Source organism: Serinus canaria, chromosome 3 (genome assembly GCF_022539315.1).
Source record: "Serinus canaria isolate serCan28SL12 chromosome 3, serCan2020, whole genome shotgun sequence".
NCBI lineage: Eukaryota > Metazoa > Chordata > Aves > Passeriformes > Fringillidae > Serinus > Serinus canaria.
The window spans coordinates 54,359,901-54,372,093 of record NC_066316.1 but is presented as its reverse complement, the minus strand read 5'-3'; the positions used below and the strand labels follow the sequence as shown (position 1 = coordinate 54,372,093).

At 43.4% G+C, this 12,193-nt stretch overlaps 1 protein-coding gene across 2 annotated transcripts in view; it reads left to right on the top strand.

Moving 5' to 3' along the window:
• The window catches only part of SCAF8 (SR-related CTD associated factor 8), a 199,760-nt gene that overhangs the window by 88,916 nt on the left and 98,651 nt on the right, over positions 1-12,193 (top strand). The gene's annotated exons all lie outside the window — the stretch shown is intronic.

The following is a 12,193-nucleotide window of genomic DNA, read 5'->3' as shown; positions in this document are numbered from 1 at the left end:
ATCACAGTTCAAAAGCCAATCAGATTCTTTTTACTTCCTCCTTATTTTCTTCTCCAAAGACAAAATTTTAAATGATAAAAATGTTCTTCATGTAGCAATGAAGTTTGTGTGAGCAAAAACTGTTCATGGCATTTCAAAAATGAATGTGGTCCTGACAAGGCAATCTTAGCCATGCTGCATTATAGCATGGGTTTGTCCCACTGTGGTTAGCTCATAGCAAATACCTGAACTTCTCTCAACAGAACACCTCTGACCTTCAAAATCTTTTATCTGGACATCACTGTTATCCTGTATCTGACATAGTTGCATATGGATGGTGGAGTGCTCACCGCATGGCATCCATACCAGTGCATTTAAACAGAAATACAGGCAGAGAGCAGAATCTCAGAGCTGCTGATCAATTTCAGCTAATCTAAGGCTGAGCTCCTTCTCACCTTCTGCCCTGCTCACACCTTCCTACAACCTCCCTCAAAGAGCTGCACACCTAAGAGGCTTCCTGGTGTGACTGAAAACATCCTTGTGTAAGAGTTTAGCTCATGTGCCAGCTCTGACACCAGGGAGAGGGTGGGAAGGAACACCTTTTAATCAGCAGTTTAGTTTTAGGTTGGCTTACACTGATAGAGGACCCATGTCCTCAGGTGCCTCTGTGAATTAACTGATCTTATTACCTAAACTTTCTGTTTCAGGACATTGCTTCCCTATGGCTAAGAGGTGTTCCTTGATTCAGTGACACCACAAGGAAAATAAAGCACTGGAAAATCTTTAGAAAATAATATTAACGGTATCTTTAAAACTACTTGTGCAGTGGCAGTATTTGTGGTACCAGAAAAATACAGTGCCACAAAAGAAATATATTCTTGCCATTCAAATTACTCTGAATAACAAAATGGTTTCAGAAAAACAGAAGTGAAAGCTGTGGCCCGTCACAGCAAGAAGGCAGCACAAGGCCGCTCTGCTAGCAGACCCTGAACTATTAATGAGGTTTATGCTCAGTATGTGGACAGCTGGACCCACCAAAACTGTACATGCTTGAGCTTGACCATGGCACCATTTGAATATGAATGACAAGAATGAATTGCCCCAAGAGCAGGGCCTTATTTTGGAGAAATGGCTTTTTGTCTGTACCAGAGGCTGCTGAAGTTTGACCATCCCGTTGAGTGAACTTTTCTGCCGAGATGGTGACTGTTGCCCATCTGTTGAAGGAGCGATTGAAAAACAAAACACAACAAAACAGGCAAACCTCTTGGCACTCCAGTAAGGGCAAAGGTTGAAGCTTTTTGTTCTTTGGATGAATCCCCCTTTGAGATGCCTCTCTGTGCTTTCCTTGGCATCTGGACAAGCCCTTCTTTGTGAAGGGACATGAATATGCAGAGGCCTGCAGTGCACCCTCTCTTCAGTCTGCTTCAAAGGAAAGTTTCAAAAGTCATTATTTTCTGGCAGCTTTAAACATCTGAATGGGGCTGTGCTATGTAAAGCAGTGCTGGCTTTACAAACAGTATTAGCTGATTTTGATGACTTGGAACAATTCAGTATTTGCTCAATTAGAACAGATACTAAATGTGGACTGTGTAGCTTAGCAGACAAGAGTGTTGGTTTTGCTGACTGAATGTAATGTGTGAATATGGACTTCACATTCAAATAAGATGAGCTTAAGTAATTTCCTTAGCAGAAAATAGTCCATTCAAAGAATAAGAACATCTGTTCAGAGCCCAGACCTGAAATAAATTGTAGGTTTAGAGGCAGGTCTTTTGTCCAGCATTGTTTGGGCACTAGACATGTAAGAAACAGTTGACTCTCCAGGTCACAGCTGGGGTTTCAGTGACATGTCTGCTTCAGCTGAGCACACCAAATCTTACCTGTGGCTGCAGTTCTGTTCCTGCTGCCAGTTTGCACTGCTGTGATAGCACAGGCTTTTACAAACATCAGCTTGCTTCAGTTTGCTTACAGTTACATTCCCTTGGGTTTGAACTATGTGTGTGTGTGTATGCTACTGTTGATTCAGCCTGCACATAGACAGAAAACCACAAGTAGTCATCAAATGCTTATATTTGTTAGCTGTTACTCAAAAAAGCCCAAGTTTCTTAGAAAATATGATCATATTTCATAAGAAATTATGTTCCTTACTTTTTAAATTCTCTGTTGCAACCTTCATCTAGTAATCAAGGTTTAGCATGGATATTAGGAGAAAGTTCTTTACTGTGAAGGAGGTGAGGCAGAGGAACAGGTTGCCCAGAGAGGTTGGTGATGTCCCATTCCTGGAAGTGTTCAAGGCCAGGTTGGATGGAGGTCTGAGCAACCTGGTCCAGTGAAAATTATCCTTGCCAATTACAGAGGATTGGAACTATATGGTTTTTAAGATCCTTTCCATCCCAGGCCATTCTATGATTCTGGGAAATCTTGTCAAATACTAACTAAGGGAGTCTCAAAGAAGTTTGCAGGCAGAGTATCATTTATTCTACATGTAAGTAGATAAACCAAGTCACCACAGAGCTAAGTAATTTCATGGATATTTTACAAGGAGTTGCTTCACTGCAATCAACAATAAAAAAAATTAATGATCGTGTAAGGAATCTTACTTAAGAAGTTATCACATGATTTTTGTCACTCCCTGCTGTGTTTGCCTTCACCCTAGGGAAGCTCCTCTGTCAGCAGCTTCACTTCACCTCAGCTGCTCTGAGAGTTCTGCACCTATGCCCTCTACATCTTGCAAGAAACAATTAGGTTGCATTACTCTATATGATAACCTTAACTGCCCTCCAGGAATCCCTGTGAAGGGCCAGATCTTATCACTGTTTTCTTTATGTCAGAGCTGGAAGTTCCACTTTGCACCAAGGCTCCCTGTTGCCAGCACAGAACTTTAAAATATTTTGTACCTTTGTGTTACTACCACCAGAAATAAACAGAAAATGTTTGATCAACTTCAAAAGAAAAACCAGTCTGAAAAAAGCTGCCACCTTCCAACACAGAGGGAAAGAGGTCAAACTGTTCAGTGAAATGTTCCTGAAAGCAGGAGGCAGTGGTTGCAGAGGGCTGTGGGATCTGTGCCCTGCCTGCCCTGCCTGCAGGTTACCTGCTGCCAGGGTTGCTGCGAGGCAGAAGGCACTGTCCTCCCACGGCCTCACAAGGCACATTGCATGGCAGATGAGCTTTGGCAGGAGAGGGGAAGCTTTTCCCAGCTCATCATTACTCCTGGAGACAGCACAGCCATCACAGTGATAGCAGGTACTGGATGGGAACTGGGCTGAAGCTGTCTGTATTGTCAATATGCTGCATTTTCAAGGCAGTAGTTAATTATTGTACTGAGTTCCCAAGGCAGGTGGTGGATTCAGTGTCTGTGGGAATACTTAAGTCAAGCTTCTTGACCATTCAAAGGGTGGTGATGTCCTGGTGCAGGCAGAAGGGATGTGCTTGATGTGGAGCACTTGACCTGGAGCTCTCCGTTATCTAATCCCAGACTCCTTTCATAGCCACCACTCTTTTTGGACACCAATATTCACTTTGCCTTCAAACAAGAGAGTTTGTGCTCTGTCTCCATGGGGATCTGGCAGTGCAGGTCTCTAACCATCAGTGGGTGTCAGAAAAATAGCAATTTCAGTTGTGTCTTGTAAAAGTCAGCCAAATAATGACGTTTTCTTTAAAATCTCAACCGTGTAAGTTCAGACTGAACAACAACAAAAAAATCCTTACTCTTTCTCAGGCACAAAGCTTCCTATTAAATCTATTTTTTTTGAAAATTAGTAACTAGATATTCAAAATTGCTGAAACCTATTGCCCTCAGTAAAATTTTGGAAACTAGCCAAAACCAGGGGAGTGTTTGCTTGTTTCTTCACAAGAAGTTTTGTTTTGAAAAATGGCCAAAATTACATGTGCTATCCAGATCAGATTCCTACCCCAGAAATCTTGCTTTTGCTGCAACATTGGAGTGTCGTGTACAATACAGATTTGGACAGTTTCAAGAATTCTTTCCCCAGAGCTTTATGTATAGCAGATTTTGTCAGGTGAATTTCTTACCAAAAGCCTTCACGAGACCAAGGTTCTGCTCTTTGGTTGGTTTTGGTTTTATTGCTAGTCGACCAAAGAGCTGCAAAATAAACCTCAGAATGTAAAAGTGAGTCCAGGTAAGCTAAGGCAGAGAGCTGTATGCTTTCCAGCTGGGAGACCCTGTCTAATGTCACACAGCCCCTCTGACTCCCCAGCACATATTGTGTATATTAAGCAACTCACAAGTGCTGTGCTGAAGTTTGTCTGTCGAAAGCCCTGCCCAAAATTGTGCTTGGCTCTCCATGGCTGATGCGAGGTGCAAATAGCTTGGCTTTCTGTAGCTTGGGTAAGAACTGAAGCACTAGCAGACCTGGAGAATAGGCTTTGTGAAGAAGTCAAGTCACAAGTTGGCAGAGAGGGGACCAGTCATGTTTGTTTCCTGAAATCACTTCTTTCCACAGCAGGGGAAGCAGGAATGGCCTCTGGTATAAGTAAAACCACCCCTGCAGAGTTTTAACAATAATTGTCATCTCTATCTGGAAGACACTCAAAGGAATCTTTTTTTTGTTGTTGTTTTTGGGGGGTTTTATTCTTTTTTGGAGTGCATATTGTGTACATCAGCCAATTCTTTTTCCATGGGCATTCTCACAGAGACACAGTAAGAGAAAGGCTTGTTAGCATAGCTTTGAAATTGTCATCTCTTCACTCACTAATGCAGCTTAACTTCACATAGCTGATTGCAAGTGCTGTTGCAGTAAGAAAAGCATGACATTTAGTTAGCTGTTAATGTACCCAAAGAGACGGGTATGCATTCCTATTCCAGCTCCACTTGTCAGGCAGTTTTACAGTCAGCTTCTGCAGGGAATACCAGAGCAGTGATTCATCATTAAGGACAGTCCTTCCCATCTCTAGTCCAGAACACTGGATTTCCCAAATTTCACAGTTTATAAAATACAGTCAGTGATGCGCTTCCATTTTCTGTGCTGTCACTGTTCTGTGTTTGTTTTTAAGGATTTCCAACCCTGAGATGGTGATTTTTTTTTTTTCTCTTTATCCATAGGCATAAATTCAGGACCTCCAGAAGCACTAAACTAATATATTAGGTGATAAATCAAACCAGTCTTGGAAAGCATCGTGTGCCATGGCAGAGACAATCAATAGGAGAATCTGTACATAGCAAATTAGTTCTGTAATGAATTACATTCCAGACCTTCTTGTGTGCAATCACTGTATTATCTCTTCCTGTAATAGTACAGAGTATGTGCCTGCACTGATTTGTAGAATACACTTGTGCTAAGAATTACACACTGAATTCTTGTAGTTGAATTACCTCTTGAAGTTCATGGCAAAGCCTGCAGAAACTGCAGTGGGACAATGATTCAGGATGAAAAATACCTATCAGGGCCCAGCAGAGGCACAAACTGCTATGCAGAAAATCACGGGTATTTGCCACACATGGAAACTCTCATCTCATCGTGATGGCATCCCTACGTAACTGAACTTGCTGGGAGCCAGTGTAAACATAGAAATTCAAGGGACAAAATAGTGTCCTGGATGGTGAAGATATCCATCTCCTGTGAGTGTGTACAGTTACATAGCAGGTTCTTTCCCTAGTTAAGTCAATGGGAATCAGTTAGTCCTAAGTATGGAAGGCTATCAACAACTGAACCCAAAAAACACAAGAAGCAAACAAGAGATACAGAATGGCACTATTCATTTTTTCTGCAATAATTGTATTTCTAATCTTTCTGTATTTCAAAAAGAAAATTCAGTTGTTACCTTAAGTAAGTTTCCAGCAGTTCCTGGGGCACATCAGGCTTTGAGATCAAACAAAAGCTCTCCTGCACCCAAGATTCCTGGTCTTTACTCAAGAACAGTGAAAAATAATAGAACTACATGGAGGCCATTTGAAAGATGAAGCCTCTTCAGCAGTGGTAGCACTTCAGATGATGAATGCTGCCATTCCAGTTTGGAAAGGCAACTTCAAAGTCAATGACATGTTTACCTGGCTTGGTGCCCTGTAGATCTTTCCTCCCATCCCTGCTGTGTTTCTGTGCACAGGAAAGGTAAAACCATGCTCTGAGTCATGGCAATGCTATGAAGTTGAAGTCATCGACCAGTTCTGCTTCATTAAAACTGTAATGAGTGTTGCTGGCCCTGGAAGTGTTGGTCAGTGCTGGAAGTGCTTGGTCAGTTTAACTTTAGTCTCAGGCTATTCAGATTATTGTGCCATATAAAAAATACAGATTCTTTGCTGTTCCCTTTACTACCACATATTCCATTTAGCCTAACTCTTCAGTCCTGTTTTTAAAAAGTCCAGGTTCTTAGGAATAATTTCATATTTATTTCAGAACATCTTTGTAAGTTTGTTACATGCTTTTAGAGTGTGCTTTCCAGTGGCAGCTCTATGTTCTTATGGATGAGGACTGTCACTTAGGTGAGTTTAAAAGCAGTTCTCTGCTACATTTGGCATTTTGTATCTACAGGGCCTTTCTAGGGCACTTCATGCTCCCCGCAGTCAGGGGCAGGATGGTGGAGCTTCCCTTCCTTTCTGAGCTCCAGCACTTGCTATCCTTCTTGCTGAGACCCATGGACCGTGGTGGCAGGCACCCTGTGAGGCCAGGAGCAGACAGTGTGTCCTGATGGAATTGCCAAAAGTTAAATGGCTGAAGCAGAGCCTGGGAGCTGGCTTGTTGCCACTGTGGACTCCAGACGGGAGGGATCTTTGGCAGCATTCCTCAGCTCTCTGAATAAAAGTAAAGGGAGCCAATTAGTAGCTAAATGAAATTATGTATTCAGTCAAAGTTTAGACAAGAAAGTAACTGATTGCATTCATTGGGAGAGTTGAATAAAAACACTCCTCAAAAGAGCTCTTGCTCCAAAGCAAGGGCTGTTTGCCCAAGTATATTTTCCTTCTAGCTGATGTAAATCTACCACTTTTTTCACTTTTTTTTTCCCCTTATTTTTCTTCCCTTTTTTTTTTTCCAGTCAACTGGCCCTGTTAAATCTTTTCATACTTTGGGAATCAAAGTGACTTTAGATTTGTTTGCTTTCCCTTTACTTTTTCCTGGATCACTTCTTTTGGAGTCTGGTTTGTTTGGTGGTTTCTTTATTTTTGGTTGGGTTTTTTTCCGGTGTCCCAGGCTTCGGCGCCTGTTGTTGCCTGCGGCGGCCACGGGAGGGCGCGCCTGGCCAGCCGCGGGGCGCCGGCTCCTGTCCGCCCTCTCAGACCGGCGCTTTCCCGCTCCGAACTATTCCAAATAACACAAAGAAAAGGGGAAAATACAATCTGGGGAGGCGAGGGCTGACGGCTTTTGAACACTTTTGTGCTTCTGAGGCGGTCTGAAGGCTTTCATGCTCTAGTCACATCATCCCTTTCCCTTGTTACTTGAGGAAGCCTTTCACGCAGCCACATGGAGGGGGAAAAAATTGAAGAAATAAACAGAAAAATGCTATTTTCAATCTGTAATTTACAGCCCATTCTGTCTTTGCTTCCATGAGAAGTGACATATTCTCCTGCAATTACCATTAACAGTTTTATTGCAGAAATTTTCTCCATTCCTCAGGATTCCTCTGCAGCCAAGCCCATCTGCGGGCTGCCCAGCAGAAAGCAAACACCCGCCCATGGCCCTGCTCCACAGCTGGGCCCAAACACCCACCCGTGGCCCTGCTCCACAGCTGGGCCCTGAACACCCACCCATGGCCCTGCTCCACAGCTGGGCCCAAACACCCGCCCGTGGCCCTGCTCCACAGCTGGGCCCAAACACCCACCCGTGGCCCTGCTCCACTGCTGGGCCCGAACACCCACCCGTGGCCCTGCTCCACAGCTGGGCCAGGCATTAGCAGCTAGCGAAGAGATCGGCTTTTATTGCTGGGCACCAGGGCCTGCAGAGCCCTGGCTGCTGGAGCCAGCCCCTGCGGGTGGCCGTGGAGGAGCGGCTTAATGCTGAGGCCAAGACAAAAAGTAGATAAAGGAGCCCCCGGCTCTGCACAGCAATACCTGGGAGCCCTGACTAGGCTGGCTTCAGGCTCTGTCTCTGCCCAAGCAGACAAACCCTGCATGGAGCTTCCTGCTGTGAGCAGAGTGCCAAAGGTGCTTTCCTGCAGGATGGCTGAGCCCAAGCTGGGCTGTGCATGAACTCCCTGCTGCTGTTCCTGCTCTCTTTGGGCTGCGTGGTCAGAACTGACTCAGCCTCATGCTGTGCGGATGTAACTTGACAGAAGAGCCTATTATGACCAGTTCTTCATACATCAAGGAACTGAAATGTTTCTTGAAATGGCCAGTCAAGAGTTGAGGTTACCTTTGAAGCATCTGGTAAAGGAAGACTGAGAGGGAATGTGAAGCCAAATCTTTCACCCATCATCAGCTCTCCGAGGTGCCACAATATTTAACAGTTGCAGAGCACACAAACATTTATGGGACGTTTGAGAACAGGCAAAGATGGCTCCTGAAGCAGAGGCTATGGGTCTGTATAGAGAACTTTTATTGTCCCTTTGCTGTCTGTGTGAAGAGTGGGAGTTGGAGAAGAGAGAGGGGAGTAACTCAGCTGTTCCCAATGGATAAGAGAAAAGAAACTTACTCAAAAGAGAAACTTTATTTTATCTTCACACAGCCTGGAGACCTTCACACTTGGAGAAGTAGAAGTCAGCATGAATATTCAAACTGGGCAAGCTGTAATGTGAGCAGTGAAAGAAAGTGCAGCAGTCAGGCAAAGACTGAGGAATGTAGGTCCCTGGCACACTGGTTAGAAACTGCTTTCTGGCAAGGTTCAATCCAAAAATGGATTGAAATAGCAGACCATCCAATTTGGTTGTAGCAGGACACAAAAAAGCAGATGAGGAGATCTATTATAATTTAGCCCGAACAGAAGGAAATACTGAGATCTCCTCCGTCAGGTGGGGTATTTCAGATAGAAAGCCTCTGCCTTTGGCATTAAACTCGAAACACAGAAACATTTAGCTGATGAAACCAAAGCAGCTAAGCCTAGGTTAAACAGCTAGCAGAAATGCCTAGCTGGAGCAGGGGTGGCAGCCTGGGTAGTAATACTCATTCTCTTGGAAAAATTTGTATTTTCTTCCATTTAATCAGTGCTTCTGTCTGCTTCCTTGTATATTCCTCAGCTGCTGCAGCTCTCACTTTCCACACTGGGAAGCCAGGGACAGGCCAAGCAGTGAGAAAGGCAATAGTGTCCTTCATGCCTTAGCAAAACCAAGATCTTTCCCCTTCTTGTGTTCCTTCTTCTCTGTTCTCTTCAATACACTTCTCCGTCTCTTTCCAGCCTTTTGTACCATCTTCTGACATGCTCCTGTGCCTCCACCTTTATACCAAATCACCATATTTAAAGCATTTGGAGTGTTAGTTGGCGTTCCTCTCTCTCTATAGAAACAGCTTTTCTCTGTGCCTTCATTTGTGTGTCTGTGGGTCAGCTCCAAGGAGAACTCACGAGTATGAACCCTTTGTTTGCTTCATGTGGCTCTTGTACAAGCAGATAGGTTTCAGAAACACAGTTTGTTTTGTGCTTAGTGCAGAGAAGTGTTTCTTCCATCAGTGAAAACACAGCCCGTGTGCCTGACAGGCTGGATCCATGGCTTTTATTGCATGTCATAGGAGAGAGATAGCTGCAAGCACATAGGCATGAAGGCAGGTTCAATGGGTTTTCAGCTGTGAAAATATATCTGCTGTCTTCCCCAGACACAGAGAGACTGAGTGCAGCCACAGAGTAAGTTCTCTTCATGTAGGTAAAACCCCTTGAGCTCCCCAGAGCTCAGTTTTCCAATGCAGGAGCGCTGTAGGGATCTCCTTTACCCAGCCCACTACTTTTGCACTCCCACTGCTGGTCTGCCTCCAGTGGCCCCAGCACAGCTGTGCTTTACCAATCCCCTCATGAACCTTCTCTACCAGAAGGTGACTGCAGCTCCTTTCCAGCAGAAGGAAAGGGTTACATGCGTCATTAGCAGGCAGTGTTTACCCAGGAAAACCGAAACCCCTCACAGAATGTGACGTATGCACACAGGGAAGCCAGCTGCCTTTTTTGAAAACACAGTGACACACTTGAAGGCTGCCAGATTCTGCAACTCTTTCATGGTGTGCAGATGGTGAAGCTTTTCAACAGATTGAGAAACCTGGGGAAAAAAGAAAAAAGAAACAAGAATTAGGAATTACAAAAGCCAAACACAAATCCTCTGACAATTGTTGCTGCTTGGAGTTACAACACATGCAGAGGATGGCAAAACCACTGTCAGTGAATCACCATAGAATGTGTTGATGTGCTTAATTCCTTGGGAGTCATGACACGACTCATTCCCAACCTGAGGACCAAAGGAAGGTTTTAAAGGAAAAATGTTGAATAAAGCAGACTCTTTGCAAAAGAACGAGGACAGTTTGAATTCCAGCCTTTGATATAATTTCATTAATGCTTCATGATCTGATTGCAAAACAAGGCCATCCCTGTTTGGTAACATCAGGCACTCATCTTTAGTGGAGCAAATTGGCTACATGTGAGATGGACAATGCTGAGCAAGACTTCACTTCTTTCACTGACAAGTGCTGTCTAACATCCTGATGTGTTCTTTAATGCAGTTCTTTAATTGGCGTCCCTGCTCTGCAGGCAGGGTCCTAAAGAAGCGAGGTGCTGTAAAAATACTACTCAAAAGACATCATCCTTTTTTTTCAGTGGGGATATGTCAAGCCTTGCATCTGATTCACATGGGAAAAGAAATTTTGATTGTATGAGTCATTTCAGCCTTTGGATACTTAACAAAATGTACAGTGTGATCTGATGCATGACTAATGTGTTTGTGTATTTAAGAGTCTGTGGGTGCTAATGGAAGTTACAGAGGCATATCTAGAAAAGAAGACACTTCTGAGCATATTGGTTCATTACTTTTCATCTATACATAATCAGCTGCTGTTTTGTAGATCTAAAAAAATTTCTCAGTGTTTTGTGTGTTTCAGGACTGCACTTCAAAAGTCCCCTACATCAAGTCGTTGTTTAAACATCCCACTCATCTACCATTAACCATCTCATTGTGTTTCATTTCGGTTCATTTGCAAAGCCTGTGCACTATCTAATTAACACAAATTTTGTTGCTTGCTGCAAGCTTCCCTTCTCCAAGCTGTCACTCCCAAATATGTTCATGAGAAATTTCAGCCTTTGTTAATTGCATTTGCAAAGTGACCTTTATTCTCTCTGGGTACCTTCATTATTCACAGGTAGTTACTAAGTAACCTGTAGGAATGCTGCAGGCGTGCCATCTCTTATTAAGAGTTGTGCTCCCTGCCTATTCAGGGTTGGTGTTGTGGGACTGCAGGCCCGAATCCTCTGGTATTGACTCTACCCTCCATTTGGGAATGATGTTCATGAACCAAACTTCTTGAAACTTTTTAATTATCAGGCATTTTCTCATGACAAATTGAGCTTGAAATAGCAAGAAAAAAGGCGGAGAAAAGTCCTGATATTTGTCATTCCCTTTAACCAACAGTTTACATATAATAATTCAAACAAAATAATTAGTTACATTTTTAATTAATACCACCATGACAATTAATATTAAATAATTTCTATTCACCCTAGTTGTGGATTTCTGTGGTGAGGATTCATTCTAAGGACTGCTCACATTGAACTTAGTGAAAGTTTGTGAATAGTTTAATTTAGAACTTGCAGCACTCTGAAGCACATTGCCATTGGATCATCACATTTGGATCTTCACATTATTTGAATCAGTGTTTATAATGGAATCATAGAATGGTCTGGGTTGGGAGTACCTTAAAAATCATCTACTTCCAAAACCTCTGCCATGAGTCAGGAGAGCTTTCACTAGACTATGTTGCTCAGAGCCCCACCCAATCTGATCTGAAACACTTCCAGGGATGGGACATCCACAGCTTCTCTAGGCAACCTGTTCCAGTGCCTCACCATTCTCACAAAGAAGAATTTCTTTCTAAAATCTAATCTAAACCTATTCTTTTCCAGTTTGAAGCCATTCCCTCTTGTCCTATCACTGCAAGCCTTTGTAATGAGTCTCTCTCCACCTTTCTTATAGACTCTCTTCAGGCCCTAGAAGGCCACAATTAGGTAACTCCAAAGCCATCTCTTCTCCATGGCCACTTAAGATTTACTTTACACACTTATGTTTTTCAGCTCTCATGAGTATCCTGTTGACCCATCTCCTTTCCTGCTCTTAGCTGTGTTTTGCACAGCCACTACCATGG